General features: G+C 43.9%; 1 long non-coding RNA gene and 3 other non-coding genes across 4 annotated transcripts; 2 read left to right on the top strand and 2 right to left on the bottom strand.

The window, feature by feature from the left end:
- Positions 1–2,257: 2,257 nt before the first annotated feature.
- Positions 2,258–2,329, bottom strand: TRNAD-GUC (transfer RNA aspartic acid (anticodon GUC)). Its single transcript has one exon. It is a non-coding gene; the product is annotated as a tRNA-Asp (tRNA).
- Positions 2,330–7,145: 4,816 nt separating this feature from the next.
- TRNAE-UUC (transfer RNA glutamic acid (anticodon UUC)) lies at positions 7,146–7,217 on the top strand. The gene has a single exon. It is a non-coding gene; the product is annotated as a tRNA-Glu (tRNA).
- Positions 7,218–7,528: 311 nt separating this feature from the next.
- On the top strand, positions 7,529–12,913 carry LOC127562497 (uncharacterized). The gene is made up of 4 exons (XR_007953681.1): positions 7,529–9,870; positions 10,765–10,890; positions 12,232–12,357; positions 12,444–12,913. It is a non-coding gene; the product is annotated as an uncharacterized LOC127562497 (long non-coding RNA).
- On the bottom strand, positions 8,285–8,367 carry TRNAL-AAG (transfer RNA leucine (anticodon AAG)). The gene has a single exon. It is a non-coding gene; the product is annotated as a tRNA-Leu (tRNA).
- Positions 12,914–15,693: the final 2,780 nt, after the last annotated feature.

Here is a 15,693-nt window from a genome sequence, read left to right as displayed (position 1 = left end):
CTCAAATCCTAGATTCCACATTAGCAATAGGGCATTTCCAGCCCTTCCATAGTTGGTGCTCCTACTTTCCTCAAATACTCACTCTCTGCCGTTTGAACCTCTAGCCACCCTATTGCTTCACCACACATAGAGATTCACACTTAACAGGTTAACAAAAAGGAGGAGGGAATAGGAAGAATGTGTGGTCAAAAGGGGAGGCAATTGGGAGAGAATAGTTGGGAGTAAAACAGGCTTTAAATATTTATGAAATCCTTTTTGTAAGGCAGTATAAAATGGAGAGTTACTTTCATATATAATCCTATCTTTGAATGTTGCAATGAGAAGTGGATACTATTTTGTTTACACTCAGAATTTTAAAAGAATGATCTTTTCTTCCTTTGAGAAAAATGTTTAAATTGAAAAGACAGCAAAAAAAAAAAAAAAAAATTAAACAAAGCCCCACTCCCAAGTTGTGAAGACCATTTTTGTTCCCTCTTTGCAAAGACCAAGTCTGAGATCTCAGTCATAAGATTCATGGGGTAAGTGATGCCCAATGCAATTCACAATGGGTCTTCTAATGTGAGATAATTGACCTTGAAGGGAATTAGCACCAAGAATATCACCCTTACCGAAGATTTAACTCCTGTCACAGTCCCATATATTTAACCAGAGAGTCATCTGTAATAAGGTAGCTAAGAGGTCATTGGTCTGTATTCTGCAAACTGTCCCATTGCCACTAAGATCATTGATAGTGATCCTCTAGAATGACATCCTCAGGGTTCCCAGGGACAACAGCATTCTCTTCCCTGGACATTCGTTTAGAAGAAGAATGTGTATCTATCTTAGAGATCTTTTTAAAATGGTACATCCTTTCACTTAGCTTATATGCACACTCCCTCACCTTCGCTGAGGAACTCCACACTACCATGAAATTATTGAGGGGTACCCTTTCCTCCAAGATGTTAAACATTCTGCATAGATATGTAGTGACAACTTAATGAACTTTCTTATATAGAGAAGGGAATGAGCATGTATTAAGCGCTTATTTGCCAGGAATTGTGATCAGCACTTTACAAATATTGTCTTGTGCACAATTCCTCTTGGAAGTTATTTTCTAAGGAAATCGAGGCTGTGACTTAGCACAGAGTTGCACAGCTAGTGTCTGAGACTGGGTTTGAATGATCTGCTAGATTCTGGGTCCAGTGCTAGAATCCTTTTGCACCCTAGATAAAAGAAAAACACAAAGAGAAATGCATTGATGAAGAAAGAAAATGCACCAATGAAAAAAGGAGTGGGAACTTGTCATGGAGTTAGAATGTGGAAGAAGAGTACAGGAACATGGAGGAATGGTGGGGGAAAGGAGTCCATATTAAATAAACGTTATTCCCATCTGAAAGAGGCAAACATGTTTGAATGTAAACCCAAAAGGGAAGCAGAAGAGGATAGCCTGAGACTGAGGAAGATTAAACTATGGAAAGAACAGCAAAAGCAATAAAAATCTCTTTTCTCTAAGAACAGGTATTAAGATGAGAAGTGGGAGGAGGACTGGATTCAAAGGTAAAGCCTTAGATTACACTCTATCTCCACTTAGCTCAGCTTCTCCAATGCTCATACACGAGTCCTAGACACCACTCTCCCTTGTCCACCCTCAATTTCTACACAAGATCCTCCATCACCAGTCTCGCTCCTGGGCTCGGGAAGAGGCACTGGCGCTGTCAGCCTTTCCGAAAAAAAACTTATTTTCGCCTGGAGAAAAGTCTAAAGAGGAACAAGGGCAGAGGTTCGAAGGTCAAGCTGATCCCCTTGCTGCCTAGACTACTCCAGAACAGAGGTCCGGACTCCGAATTGGTCAAAGACTCGCACAACTACTTGGAGCCATCTTGTCTTTTGCCCTTGGTGCCATTTGGATGGCCCTACAAGCTTCTCTTTCCTATGGTCCCCGGACTGCTTTAAGGCAGAGCTCCTTGGAGACTTTTAAATTCATGCCCTCACCTTTATGTTAAAGAGCAAAAGCTGTTGACTTCAAGGACTCTCAAATTTCCAATGAACACAGATACCTAAGAGTGATCATTCTCATGTTAACAGCTGTAGACTGCTTGCTTCTTGTACCTGGCAATAGGTACACAAGGGCCAGATTCAAAAAGGTGTGCTCTAAAAGAGAATTTAGAAGGAAGGATCTACTGAGCCTGTATGCTGGGGCGCAGGTGAAGGAATTTAGTCTAGCTATCATCTGTAAACTAAGACAAGAAAGTAAAAACGGATGAAAAACATTTGTGCTCTCCTCGTCGGGGAATCGAACCCCGGTCTTCCGCGTGACAGGCGGAGATACTCACCACTATACTAACGAGGACTTGCTGGAAAACTGACTTTACGTGCTGGATAATATTGATGAAGACCACCTATTTTAGGAAGAGAAATTTTCCCTGGAAGTCATACCCGATTTTTGCACGCACTGTCATCTCCGTCCTTTTGGACCCTCTTCCTCCCTTCTCTGCTGACACATCCGGAAAGACAAATGCCAATTCCCCCACACCCAGACCCTCCACCACCACCTCCTATACACTTATCTCTCACAGTCGCCACCACCAAGAATAGGCTCCAGTCTTCTGCCAAGATTCATTTCTGCGCTCCGGAAACCCTCCACCCTCCCACCCCTGCGCCCATCTGCAACTAAAATTCCCATTCTCTACCCTTTCTTACATCGCGCTCCCCTCCTCCTATCCTGGCAGGATTACTTGCGGGACTTTATTTAGCACATTGCAACTCACCTGCCTGAAGTTCCTTCACCTGTCAAATCAGGGACTTATATTAAAGCTTGTTTCTTTACCAAAGTCCCCTCCAACTCCCAAAGTAATTTGACTTCCTAGCGCTGTCTGACCGTAGGTACTTACGTTGTCCCTTCTCTCCGGTATCAGGTAGGACGACAGTTGTCAATCGATCTTAGTAGAAGGAACTTCTCCCGCGGTTCATCAAAGGTTCTTGAGTCAAGCGTGACAACATAGACCCTGAGATCTGAAAGTCTGCATCTCCAGAACAGAGACTTTTCTCCAGCTGCTCTCACACTGTGCCGGGGCGCTGAGCTACATATGGAGAACGCCAAGACATAAATCCAAACGCAGTCCTTCCCTCAAGGAGTTTCCAATGGGAGCGAGGATGGTGGTGAAGGGGGCAGAGATTCCTGCTGCAAACAGATCCAAAGTTATGGGAATATTTGATGAAGAACAGTAACTAGGGTAGATGTCGTTAAACGGTCACCATAGCAGGTGGCACATGCGTTCAGCCTTGATGGAATCTGGGAATTCCAGGAAGGTTAAGAAAAACGATTTCCCTATTCAATCCACCAGTATCGGCTCTGAGGTGACTAACACTGTGATCAGTTTAGAGCAGGTTATATTTAGCCTTCTTGTTACTATCCTTGAACCACCTATCTCTTAAGAATATGGTTCCTGAAATTCTAGACTTTGTCCATACCCAACACATGCTGGACAGCACACTGGGAGGTGGGGAAGGGAATGATAAGGAACGCTAATATTTGTCCCAATCTGCAGCTTCTCTCCTTATTCTATCCCCGTTGACTTGTTTCATGCCAAAGGTGACAAATGTGATGCAATCATTTCTTTCTCTGGGCTTCTACATATGATGTCCTCTCTCTCCCTAATTTGGATAAGAAGTCTTCATCTAACTACAGTTCTGAAAAGCACCTGATTTTCCAGACTTTTCTTTTTTTCCAAATAATGTTTTCTTCTGAAATGTTGACTTTCATTTTGAGATAGTGGCATTATAAGCTGCAAGATGTTGGTCCTTGAGGTCCTTGAGTAAGAGAGGGACATGGGCACACTGGGACTTTTGGAAGAAAAATTTGGCAAGTTGTGCTAGGAATTGATTGGAAAGGAGGGGAAGAGAAAGCTAGAGATTAATTGAGAAACTGTTCCTTCAAGAGAGTGATCACACCCAAAGGAGGTCTGTGAGAGGGGGAGAATATGTATTCAAAGGAAAATGTGAAGTTTAAGAAACTAAGATTTGGAAATTGAGTGGATGTGGTTTAAGAGAAATAGAGGAGGATAGAGTATGAATTATGTAATGGAGGGTATGAAGCAAGGTCCTGAGAAGATGGCCCTGTCCTTCCTAGAATTACAAATTTTCCTCTCCTTCCCCCCAACTCCCTATCTCTATACTCAATGGGAAAGTGGGAGGGCTTAAGAGATGTGAGATGAGCCCCATTTTGTACACGATGAATTTGAAATAGAGTAGAGATGTGTCATAGGATCTCCGTGTAATAGTGGTCTCCATATACACATCTTAGTTATTTGCCAAAAGTAATTGAAACAAGGGAAGAACTGAAAAGGTCTGAGAGAGAATGGAATGTGACTCTCTGCAGAGTTGGAGGACAAAAAGTTTCTGGAATGGATATCCTGAAGGACACCCCATAGTGAGCAGATCTGGATCATAGGGACTCCTGAGGCAAAAGAGAGAAAGAAAAAGCCATAGAAAAAGGAGAAGTTGGAGAGAGAGCTAGGATAGGGAAGATGAGAATATTCGAGAGGAGGAATTGCATTGTACAAATCTCAAGAGAGGTTTAGAAGGATGGTAAAATTCATTTCTGCCAAGATCTTCACTACCTTAGGTGAAAGCACTTTCAGTTGAGGAAATAGATGAGAAGCCTAAAGTGGCTAACAAGGGTTGGAGGTGAGTGGAAGGAGAGAAAGTTGTGTCTAGTTGCTTGAAGGACCTTTCTAGGAGATTCTCCATAGAAGTGAGGAATGAGGGAGGATAATAGAGAATGGATAATTTGCATTGTCAATTCTTTTCACTAACAATGTTCTTGTTAGTCTTTCCCTGTTGAGCTTTTGTCTATAAGAGACAAAGCAGGAAAGTCAGACACCTACTTATCCCTATCCCCTTACTACCACCAAGCAGGCTCTTGAAAGTCTTTGTCAGTACCCCATATATACTGGGTATCATATATACTGGGTATCACACTGTGAGAATGGCAAGGGGGTAAAAGGAGATGCTAATATCTGTCCCAATCTGCAGTTTTTTTTTTTATTATTCTATCCACCTTGATTTGTTTCATACCAAAAATTACAAATGTTTTGTAGTCATCCCTTTGAATCTTAGAGCCTACCTGTAAAGATTGATGGTGGGGTGAGGCAGCTAAGGTGCATCCTCCTATCCATACGAGTTGGAGCAGTCCCATATCCAGATATTTTTATTCCAGAAGCATTCTTCTATGTACATTTGTTATGTGTGAATTGGGACATTGTTAGGATTCTTACAGGGTACTAAGTCGGTTGTCTAGCAGTTCTCTGGGTTCACTAATGTGCTTAGTACTTGTTAAGAGTTCTGCAAGAGTTCACACCTTTCACACCTTTGAGTTCACACCTCTAAAAGAGCATATAAAAGGACAAGCCCACTGGAAACTCAAAGAAATTCAGAGCCAGGAGTCAGTGTGAGATTCGCAAGTCCAGAAGATTCACACGTCAGAAGGATAAGTACAGTAAAGGAGCCCACTAGAGGAGGAGCCCACTAGAGGAGGCAAGACAGATTCATTCCAACTTCAACCTCTGTGCTGGCTGAACACATTCGAAAGAGAGGCTGAAGCTGGAAGAGGCAAAGGACTAGCAAAAGAAGCTCTTGGAACCAAGGAGAGAGGCCTCTAAGAAAGCTAACAGGGCTATTTTGAAGGAGACAATAAGGGACTGGACTTTAATCCTGGCTGCATTTGAGGTGATTATTACCCTGAACTGAAACTAAGGCTATCCCCAGAAACCCCCCCCCAAGAAATCTGCTCCCAGAGAACGATTATATTTTAGAAAAGAAGAACACTACAGGACATGGCCAAAGATTATTCATGAATACCTTCTGTTCCTCTCCATTAAGAATTTTGTCATCCTGGTGTGGGGAAAGACCAGCATCAAAAAGAAAGAGCCCTTTTTCTCTTTCTTCCCTCTCAAGAACAGACAGACCAGAATCTTCAGGGACCTCTAGAAAGGCGCAACTGGAAGAATTCTCCAGGGATGCCCCAGTGCCTTAAAGGTGACCCTTCTGGCTTTCCCTGCTCCAGGTTCCCTGCCCATCTTGAGATTTAGGTGGAGTCAACAGAAAGGTACTCTCTACTAGGTGAAGGGCTGAAACCCAACTCTCTAGCATGCATGGGTCATCGGAGGAGGACAAGATTAATTTGGCCAGATCGTTGGGTTCCTGGTTGCTGGTTTGTGGAGCTGGGGAGAGCTCAGGGAGATGTCATCAGAACTGAATTTGTATGTCTCAGGCATGGCCGAAGTGAAAGTGCCCAGATCTCAAGGGTCAGGCTCCAGAAACCTGAAGCAGAAACGGAACTGGAAAGGATTTAAAAAAAAAAAAAAAAAAAAAAGCAATTCACATTAGCTGTCAACTTCAAGCAAACTTCCCATCCCCCACCCTTCTTTCCCTTCCTAGGACCCAGACCTTTGCCGGTCCTGAGTCCGAAAGATTTAAGATTAGTGGTCAAAAGCACATTTCTCAAAATAGGGATGACAAATTTTATTAACAACCAAATACAAGTATGCTCTATCGAGTTATCAGACAATGAAAAGGTAACCAGCTAAGGGATTTCACTTCACATCCAACGATGTAGCAAAAATAAGAAAAAAGGGTAACAATCTAAGGTCATAGTTAGGGAAGGAATGGTCCTGGATTACACTGTTGGTGCTCGATCCAACCGTTCTGGAAAGGGATTTGGAATTATTTTTTAAAAATTTCTAAAATGCCCATTTTCTTTGATTTGCAATATTCCATTGCCAATCAAACTCGTTGAGATTATTGGTAAAAAGGGAGGCGAGACATATAAAGCAAAATACTCACTGCTGCAAGCTTTGCAGCTCTTGAGGAGGAGGCCGAAATTACAGGTGACTTTCAGAGCCTAGATGCCAGGAGAAGGGTGTGGAGGAAGGTACGTGAGAGTTGAGAGTGCCAGTGGCACAACATGTGTGGGCAGGACAGGGGACGCAGAGCTAGGGGGCGAGATGAATGCGTGACTTGTCCTGGAAAATCAGGATTGCAGATGGGACTGAGCTAAGGAGATGAGTGTGTATGAGGTGTAAAATTTTAGGACCAGCAAAACAAAGAGCGGCTTGAGACTTGTCAAATAAACTAGGTGATTATAATAATAACGGCTTTCCGTGCGGTCCCTGGTGGTCTAGTGGCTAGGATTCGGCGCTTTCACCGCCGCGGCCCGGGTTCGATTCCCGGTCAGGGAAGAGGCATTTTTCTTTAACCCATTTAGTGTCTTTATCGGGCCATCTTCCCAAATGACAACTTCCCGCCTTACCGAACAATGATTAATAAATACAACCTCATCAACCTACAACCTGCAGGATAACGTGACGTGAAAACAAAGGCGGGGCTTATTTCGCGTCTTAATCGGGCCATCCCCACAAATGACAATTTTCCACCTTACCGAACAATTGATAATACATACAACCGCACCGACCTACAAGTTGCAGGGTAACATGACGTGAAAACAAAGGCGGGGCTCCCTGTGACCATTTATTGGGCAGGCGAGTCACGGAACTGTTAGACAGTGCTCTAAGAAAGGATGCCTAATGGCCTTAGATTCAAACGGCCAGTAGGAGGAATCCAGAGAAGGAAGAATTGTATGTACCAGATTCACAGTCAATTCAGCAGAAACGGAAGTAAGAAATATCTAGATTAGGAGAATGTCCACAATAAAAAACAGAAAAAGAAGACAAAGGCTCTGTCATTCATTCTAAGGACAAATCTTGGCTCCAAGAAGACCGAAGAAACGAGCAGGACATAACCAAAAACAGACCTGCCCCCAGCCCAGCTCTCGTTGACGCAAAACAAAAAAGTCAAAAGATTTAAAAGAAAAGTCTTTGTAATGTAGAGGAGTAGAAAGAAAATAAAAGGAAAAAGTATGACAGAGGGACACCAGCACCTACCCTGAGGAATTGATAAAGAGACATCTGTTTGCGAAGTCAGGACTGAACTTGGGAGTCTGGGAATAAGGACCAAAAAACGATGATTGCTGGCCGTACCAGATTTAATAGACCTGAAAAGCTCTGAGCTGGGGTTAGAAAACGAAACCTACCTAGCTCAGAAGAAATCGAGAATTAACCTGGAGACACCAAATGTGAGATAGGCCTGAGATCTGAGAAAGGGATTGGAGGACGGCTGATTGGTGATCCTAGAGGCATCTAAGAGTTATCGTACTTTGTATTCTCCTATTTCGTATGGAAATTCTGAGTCCTCTGGAAAGCATACCCTATGGTGATTGAAACTGGGTGGAGGAGGAAAACTACCGATTTGTCAGAAGTGGGATTCGAACCCACGCCTCCAGGGGAGACTGCGACCTTAACGCAGCGCCTTAGACCGCTCGGCCATCCTGACTACGTGGAGCTCTTTCTAGCTTGACCTTCATCACTCTCACCTCAAATCGGCTATTCCCTTAATCTTTTAAAAGATCATAACAGCAGCTGCTTGCTGAGTCTACACAACCCTCATTGGTCTCCTACTTTCCAGTTGCCTCGCTGGAGGCCGACGTTCCCCCGATCGACTTCTTCACTCACAAGACCTTTCCCTTCAGTACACTCTCACAACCTCCACGTGAAAGCAACCGAGAGGGAACCCACATCTCCAAAGCTTTCACACCACCCCTCCTACCAACAGCGTCTGTCTGTCTGTGGGTCTGTCAGTCCAACTGGACTTGTGGGTGCCCATTTCCATACCCGGCCTCCAAGTCTCTGACTAGCAGACATTGTCTGAGGACCGGCCAGAGTAGACCTTTCATTACGAAACCATCCCATTCAGGATATCAGGAGCTCTCCAAATCAGTTCAGAAACATCATGTCCTGCTCCAAGCGAGAAGAGCTGGCAACTATAGGCTCAGCTTTGGAGAACCCGGGTAAATTACCCCATGGCCTGCCTTCAGAGCCATTAGGTTCTCCTCTGAGAGAAAGTGGGAATCGCCTCAAGCCATGGAGAAGAACAAACCCAGCAGAGTCTCTAGGGACAGGAGCCAGGGTGGAACCCCCTATTTGGCACCAGGGAATGCCTTTGGGGCCATTAGAAAAAGGCAACAGAGTCAGTTTGAACAAACCTAATGAAGAGACTTTCTAGTCCAGGGTGACGACTGTAATAAGGGAGACCTAGGCCATGTGGGCGAGGTTTGGAAGTAGCAGATTTGCAGGAGGGATTCTTTGGGCACAGTGGCAAAGTTCCAACCAAGATACCGAGGCTGTAATGAGCGCTGTGATTCATGAAGATGATGAGGCCGGGTCTGTCACCAGGCTGGCTAAAGTGAAGAGAATCAAATGGGTATACAGACTTTGGCGGAGTTGCTCTGTTCCCAGAAATGCAGGCTAACCAGGAGGAAGGGCAGCACACCAATAGCCCTCTCTGTGGACTAGGATTTGTCCAGCTGGCTTTTGAGAAGACAGTCTTAGGCAGCCATTATCTTTCTCCAAGTCCCAAAAGCTGCCAACACCTTAGTTTTGGTCACTGAAGTCTAGGAGAGAGCTCTCTGGACAAAAAGAAATGGACTGAATTTATTTTGATTTGCATGCATTCCCTTTTAAATTAGCTTAGGAGTCTCAAGGCTAGATCTAGGTCCCTGGTGTAACTTCCCAGTTTCCTGAGAAGCAAAATGGATCAAGAAGGTCTGTGGCCCTGAAGTTGAAAAGCTTCGCTCCTCTGGATCAAGACTGACTCTGAGTATCATCTCTTGGCTAGAGTTGAATAAATCACCCTTTTGCTTACTCCCTGGCCACAATCACGTGGAATGGAGAAAGAAGGTCCAAAGGGACAGACATACAAGCTATGGAAAGGCAGGCCAGAACTTGGAAAGGGTGTTTTTTCTGTTTAAACTATGTGCCTACAAGAATGGTGCAACAGGTAAGGAATAAGTGGGTCTGAGGTCCTTTATAGTGTAGTGATACCATACTCCGCCACAGAGAAGACCAGGTTCAGACTCCCCAGTGAGCAGGATAGCTTCCATCTCCTTTTAAACTTTACTTGCTATTTTTCTTTTTGCTTAGCACCTAGTGAACAATGCAGAGCTCCTTCAATCCAGCTGCTCCTGGGGAACAGGCCAAAACATCACTGGAAGGGAAGGCTGCCTTGAGGTTGCTTGGCTCCAACTTATGGTGTCTTCCCAATCACAGAACCAATTAGCAGAGCCTTTTAGGACATCCAAAGGGAGCAGAAGGAAAAAAACACCAAGGCCAGGGAGGAAACCGCACTAGGCTATGGGGAAGGCAAGTCTCTGTGTGGCTGGTCACTGCTGGTATTTTGACCTAGAGTTCTGTCATCTCAGCACATTGGAATTCCAGTGACCCAACCATCAGGAAAATGAGCTGACCTCTTGGGTTTCTTGTTGTAGCCTCACAGGCTTTGTTCCTGATAGGACAAGACTCCAGAAGCAGGCCAAAAATCTCAAGGATCTTCCCAAGCCTAGGGAGAAGGAGAAGAGTATATATATGGGAGTTGATTGCAGATGGGCAAGGGTGGTGGCAGGGGAACAATGTTGGAGAAAAGAGGTAACATTGAGCTAAGGAGAAACAAGTAGATGACAAGACTTGGGGTGATATGGGTTGGACTGACTTGAAAAAAAACGAAGGGCAGTTACAGGATTGAAACATAATGGATTATTTTCTCTGACTCCTGGATTCTACTCTTTTATCATCTCACTGGTGGTCCAGTGGCTAAGATTCAGCTCTTGGGTTCGATTCCTGGTGTGGTAATGTCTTTTTGTCTATTCATTTATACTAAAAATGGTCATTCTTTCAGGTAGTCATTTTCCAACTCCTCCACTCCAATATACAAGACAGTACAGTCATCCTTACAAACCAGGACCAAGACTGCCCCAAATCGGCTCTCAAGAGATAATCACACTGAAACAATTTCACTCTTCAGGTGAGTCAGCCTCCAAGAGCTGTAGTCAATAGGACCGGTTCTATTTTGACTTGTACACCCAAATATGTTCACACTGTGTACATACTTGTACACACAAGTACACACACATATATACATGTATGTATATGTATTTATTTGGGGAGAAGGGGAGACTACTTCCTGGTATCTCCAAATAGATGTCTCCAATAGACTTTCCAAATAGATGTCTCCATTTCTCAAAGCAAAAACTCAAGAACATTCCTGACTAGTGACTAAATCCATGACTATTGTTTTTCATTTTTTCATGGCTTCTTTCTCTTATTCCCAAATTCAATCCAGAACTTTTTCTTCTTATTATTTGTCTGTTTGGCAGAAGTGGGAGTTAATGAAGATGAACTTTTATATTTTGCTTCTGGGTTCAGAGTCTCTTGCCTTGCCTTGTCAAAATTTTGTACTACACTGACTGATGCAGTTTTAGTTTTAGTTTTTGTTTGTGTGTGTGTTCTTTTCATTGTCATTCTCATAGTCCTGGAATCTCTTGCTTTTTTTGCTTCTGTCAAACTCCCAATTATGATTCTTCTTCCCTTGTTTATCTTAATTCCTTCTACTGACCATTTCTTTGAGGGCCATAATGACATTCTATCATAGATGGAATGTCCATCATCCCTGACCATTTGCAAGCCCAATCTACAGTTGAAAGATGCTTCCTTGTTTCCTTATTTTTGCTTCTCAGAGTCTTTCCATCACTCTGCCTCAGTAGCTATTTGGAACATTTTGGTCTCCAAGTGCATAAGGAACCTTCTTTCTGCCTTCGATTTCGAGAGAGAGCGTGAGATCCAGAGGACGAGAGAAAAAAGGAGAGAGAGGGGGGAGGGAGAGAAAGGGAGAGAGAGGAAGAGAGTGGGGAGAGAGGGGGAGAAGGAAAAAAAAAGGAAGAGAGGGGAAGAAAAGGGGGAGAAAGGCAGAGAGAGTGTGTGCGTGTTTCTGAGCATCACATGAGAAACAGAGACAGAACTATTTGGAAAGACAAATCCAAACCAGGAAGCAGTCTTTTTTCCTCAAGGAAAATTTTTTTGTCCGCACTCCTCAAAAGGCCTCTTCTTGTCTCTGTGCCCGCACTTATGTGGAGAAGAATCAATCTCAGAAGCGGGATTCGAAGCCACTACTTCAGAGGCGATTACTGCCTTTATTCAGCACCCCAAACAGCTCACTCTATTTGACTTCTTAACCTACTCCCCTCTTTCCCGATTCACTAGGACTCAAACCACTGCCCTCCGCTTCTTCCCTCCCTCCATCCCCGACATTGGAGATCTGTACCAGCTTCTTCCCATCATTCTGTTACAGTTCTCCTTTTGTCTCCAGGCTTCGAGTAATCTCCCCAAAGACTGAGTCGTGGAGATCGACCTTGTCTTCTATAAAGCCAATCCCTTCGTTCCAGCGCCGCAGCCTCTAGGCCGAAGCAGGTTGGGAGGAACTCTTGACCAACAGGTATTCAATCCCCTTCCACATTCTTTCCTGCCAATAGATTCTGTCTGCCTTTCGATATAACAAGAAGTATCTATTTCCATGCGCAGCCTTGGGGTCTCTGAGGAGCAGACGCTGCCCTAAGGCTGACCAGGGCAAAATATCCTGACCATTCCAAAGGACGACGCTAGGAATCCTGCAGCTCTCTGCACTGCGTCCAACTAGAGTGACTGCCATCCGGGGATGGAGATTAGAACCTGAGCAATCCTGAACAAACTATCCGGTGGCTTTCGGAACCATCTGGTTCTCTTCGGGGAGAAAAGAGCAAGACACAAGCTAAAGAGAGGAGCAAACCCAGAAAAGCCTCTGAGGACTCCAGTCTGGACACACCCATTTGGACAGCTCCCGACCAATACTCAGGCTGCTCCCTCAGCTGCCCACTTGACCTTCCGCGTGAGTCTGGGAAAGTCAGTTCCAGGAAGCCTTGGAGGTCCAAGGCACCACCAGTGTAGTGCGCTATATCTAAGCAGAGGCGGGGAGGGGTGTCATGTTGGACAAAAGGAGCAACTTGTCTATCTAGCTTCATTTAGTCTTCATTTGTATACGCGTGTGTGGGTAATTAGGTGGCACAGTGACACACTGGATAGAGTGCCGGGCCTCCCACTAGCTGTGTAACCCTGGACCAGTACATTCCTGTTTGCCTCAGTTTCCTCATTTGTCAAATTAACTGGAAAAGAAAATGGCAAACCACTCCGATATCTTTGACAAGAAAACTTCTAAAGGTTGTTATGAAGACACTGGAACAACCGAACAACAAATTTGCATTTTGTTTTCAAAGCCGTTTGTTTCCCGATGTAATCCACCACATACCCCTGTCTTCTCCGATCACACTCTAATCTTTAGGTGGCCACTTTGTCGAAGAACTACCCTTTATTTTAAAAAAAGGGGGGAGGGGGAAAGGACGAGTAGTTAACTGAATCAGACTGATGTTGTTTCTAACTTCATATAGCTTATATTTTTCAGCTCAAATTCCCCACCGATGTAAAGTGAGGGGAAGGAGGGAGTGGAAAGGGAGAGAAGGCTCGGGTAGAAGGTAACCTCTCATTTGTCGTCTCTTGGGCCAAAACTCAAACACAATTTCACTACATTCAGTTATCATTGTTTTGTGGGAATCAATTCTTTTGGCTTTCTACAAATCATCCTGAGCGGCATTTTCCTGTTTATTTCATTTTATTTTTCCATCCTGACCAGTATTCCTGAATTTATTTTCCCTTTATTTGGGGCTTTCAAGTTTCCAAATTACATTTTATTGCTGTTTTCAAATCACATTTCCCACTATATCTCTCTTCTATGTCCTCTCAGCCATCCCAAGAAGGAGAGAGAAACAAAGTTCAAAAACTCACCAACCTATAGAAAAGTCTAAGGTTACTTGCCATCACCACCTTTTCAACAAGACTGAAAAAGGAGGAGGGCCATAGTAAGCTACAGGAGAAGTAATTTTTTACCCACTGACTAATAATTTTACCCCACTCTGCTTTCCTTATTTTGCTCACTTAGTGTATTCAGTCAAGTGGTCACTGTGTATATTTTCTTGGGGCTGTTCCCTTCCCCCCTTTCCATTAGTTCACACAAATTTTTCCCATGCCTTTCTATACTCACCATTTCTTCAGGTATAGTTACTATGCCTTACAATTACCACATCTAGTTTAGGCTTTCCCCATTTGGGTGGGCATCAACTTTGCTTCCAATTCTTTGCTAGTCATTAAAAAAAAAAAGAATGCTTTATTTTTATAATAGCTTTTTATTTTTCAAAATATATGCAAAGTTTTCAACATTGACCATTGCAAAACCTTGTGTTCCATAGTTTTCTTCCCCCTTCCCCTAAACAGGAAGTAATCCAATATAAGTGGAACATGTGCAATTTTTCCTAAACATATTTCCATATTTATCATGCTGCACAAGAAAAATCAATCAGAAAGGGGGAAAAGGAAAAAAGAAGATGAAAATACATATTGTGATCCATGTTTAGTCCCCAGAGTGGTCCTTTCTGGGTACAGATGGTTCCCTCTATCACAAGTTATTGGAGTGGTCCTGAATCATCACCTCACTGTTGAAAAAGAGCCAAGTCTTCATAATTGATCATCACATAACCTTGTTGTTGCTGTGTACAATGTTCTTTTGGTTCTACTCACTTCACAGCATCAGTTAATGTAAGTCTAATTTTCTCCAAGCCTTTCTGAAGTCATCTTCTGATTGTTTTTTTCATTAAAGCTTTTTATTTTCAAAACATATGTAAAGATTTCAACATTCATCTTTGCAAAACCTTGTGTGTTCCAAATTTTTTCCCTCCCTTTCCCCATCCCCTTCCCTAAATGGCAATTTATGTAAAACATGTGCAGTTCTTCTATGAATATTTCCACTATTATCATGGTACTCAAGAAAAATCAGCGGATGGTTTCTTAAAGAACAATAATATTCCATCAATTCATATACCACAGTCATTCCCCTACTGATGGGCATCCATCCAGTTTCCAGTTCCTTGACACTACAAAAGGGCTGCTACATTTTTTGCACATGTAAGTCCCTTTCCCTTTTTTATGATCTCTCTCTGATAAAGACCAAGTAGAAGCACAGTTAGATCAAAGGGTATGCACAGTTTGATAGTCCTTTGGGCATAGTTCCAAATTGCTCTCTGTTGGGGGCCGGGCCAGGTCACAGGAAAACGGGAAACCACAACAGAGACTGCCTCTTCCAGCTTCCCTGAGCCTGACGGGGCTTCGGACGTCTCCTGCCCTCCTCGTGGAGACGGGAGGAGGGAATCACCAGACAGAGAGCCGAGGATGATAGAACACAAGTGATGTTTATTGATGCTACAAGTCAGCCGTGTCTCCCCGAACCACCCCGTGCTGCTCTTTTTTATAGCCCTTATCCTTCCTCATTACTGTACACCAATCGGGACAGAGAGTCCTCCCCAATCCCTCCCCGAAAGGAGGAGCCTAACCTTACTGTGCCTCCCCTGTCCCTCAATCTGTCCAGACTCCACCACACCATCAGCGCCACCTTGGTAGTCCAGGGATACAGGTTAGGGTGGGCCTGACACAAAAGGCGTCTCAACTCATCCCAGGAGGGTCAGGTCACCAGCCATGAAATTTTACATTACTTCCCCAATTAGAAATGACAATGATAAAAAACAAGACAATGAGTTACACCCATGGACTTGCCTAGAGGGCAGTACTGTGTGGTGGAAAGACGAGAAAGGAAATTGGAATGGCCCTCACAAGGTCCTTGTGAGAGGCAGAGGATATCTTTGTGTCTCTACAGGTGAGAATGGAGGAGAAAAGAGATGGATCCCGTTGCGAA

The sequence above is a fragment of the Antechinus flavipes genome, chromosome 4, assembly GCF_016432865.1.
Source record: "Antechinus flavipes isolate AdamAnt ecotype Samford, QLD, Australia chromosome 4, AdamAnt_v2, whole genome shotgun sequence".
Taxonomy (NCBI): domain Eukaryota; kingdom Metazoa; phylum Chordata; class Mammalia; order Dasyuromorphia; family Dasyuridae; genus Antechinus; species Antechinus flavipes.
The sequence above is the reverse complement of the archived record's forward strand: the minus strand, read 5'-3'. Positions and strand labels throughout refer to the sequence as shown.